The following is a 1,509-nucleotide window of genomic DNA, read 5'->3' as shown; positions in this document are numbered from 1 at the left end:
CTGACGTATTTTCGTGAAATTTCCCTATAAAAGGCGCCATGGAACATGAAGCGGTCACATGGACAGATTTTTATTGTCTTACTTCCTTATTCCGTGGTGACCATTTTCGAGATCAGCTGTGCCCTGCAGATAAATTCAAATATAGATCCAACAAGGAAACTTCGATCTTAAGGGAAACAATCTTAAAGTATCCTTTTGAAATCAATATCGTTATCACTGACGTCATACTTTGTTCCATAGAACCGTATGCGATCTGCATTCACTACTTTTGATATAATAATTATCTTCTCAATCATTGGTTCGCCTATTTACCGACGGATAGCTAAACCTACGCAGGTCTGAGAGATACCTACAAGAGGGTTACGGAAAGTGAAAGAAATTGGGAAACTAAAAATGAAATAGCTTCGACAACGAACAGAAACAAAAACCGAATGAAACCGACGTTGCCCGAGAATACTTTCGACAGACTCCCGAACAAATGGTGGAGTGGAGATGGTGGGAGGAGGACCCTCCTTCTCCTCCTCCTCTTCCTCCTCCACAAAACAGCCCGACGTTCTTCACCGTTAGTGCAACGTTTCTGTGCTTTCGTGTATGACCATACAGAGAGACTTTCGGTGTTTTGGTCGTGAAGGCACCCTCGAAACGCTTTCACGCTGACTCGGGGTGAAACGTCAAGGAACGGAGAAGACGTTAAGGCAATGGCCAAGCGCTGTAGACGCGCTGTCAGGAAGGGAAAAGCGAAATAAGCTGTGAAATTGTGACTGTCGAAAGTGAGTGAGACAGCGAAAGCCGGCGAGTCGAAGGGGATGCCAGGTTGGAGTTTTCCGCCCTCACTAGACCTCCCCCAACTTACACGGAGTCATCCGCCCCCGTCCCGTAATTCTCCGTGTAAAATCTCATTGGCGCTCATAACAACGCCCCCTTTACTGCTTATATTTCATCGTAAAATTGAAAACATTTTTTTTCTTTTCCTCTAAATCATTCTTCTACAACAAATAGGAAAACTGCTAGTACTGGCTTCCGCATTTTCCCCGAATTGTTGTTTCCTTTTTGAATGAAAGTTTTCAAATGCCGCGTTCTATGTTTGCCGCTCTCGATGTCTGCGCATGCGTAAATGCCCATCACCGAGCCATATTGATTCCAAGGAGAGCGAAGAAGAGAGAAAACTTATCTTCTCATGTTTATCTTCCAAAAGTTTGAAAAAAGATTAATTAAAAGTTCGCAATTATTATGAGCTATAGTTCATTTCTTGTTCAAAATGAAGAAGACTGTTAACAATACGGAGATGAAAGTTTGATGGTTATGGCATTACATACTGAAGTTTGAATATTGAAGGTTACTGATTTAAAATGAAAGGAAAGGAAAATTAGTATCACTATTTGAACGTAAAGAATCATGAAACAAATAAGGATAATTTTTTAAAACTGCAAATATACAAAGAATAAAACAATCGAAGATGAATGGCTGAAGGAGAATTTACTTGCGAACGTCTATCAAGCACAAAAGGAG

At 41.0% G+C, this 1,509-nt stretch overlaps 1 protein-coding gene across 2 annotated transcripts in view; it reads left to right on the top strand.

Moving 5' to 3' along the window:
* Positions 1 to 575: 575 nt before the first annotated feature.
* Positions 576 to 1,509, top strand: part of LOC135219581 (uncharacterized) — a 9,012-nt gene continuing 8,078 nt past the window's right edge. For both annotated transcript variants that reach the window (XM_064256466.1, XM_064256467.1), the window contains exon 1: positions 576 to 1,509. This exon is cut by the window's right edge and continues 574 nt beyond it. The gene's annotated coding sequence lies outside the window, so the exon portion shown is untranslated.

This window comes from Macrobrachium nipponense, chromosome 1 (genome assembly GCF_015104395.2).
Source record: "Macrobrachium nipponense isolate FS-2020 chromosome 1, ASM1510439v2, whole genome shotgun sequence".
Taxonomy (NCBI): domain Eukaryota; kingdom Metazoa; phylum Arthropoda; class Malacostraca; order Decapoda; family Palaemonidae; genus Macrobrachium; species Macrobrachium nipponense.
This window is presented reverse-complemented; position numbering and strand designations above follow the sequence as displayed.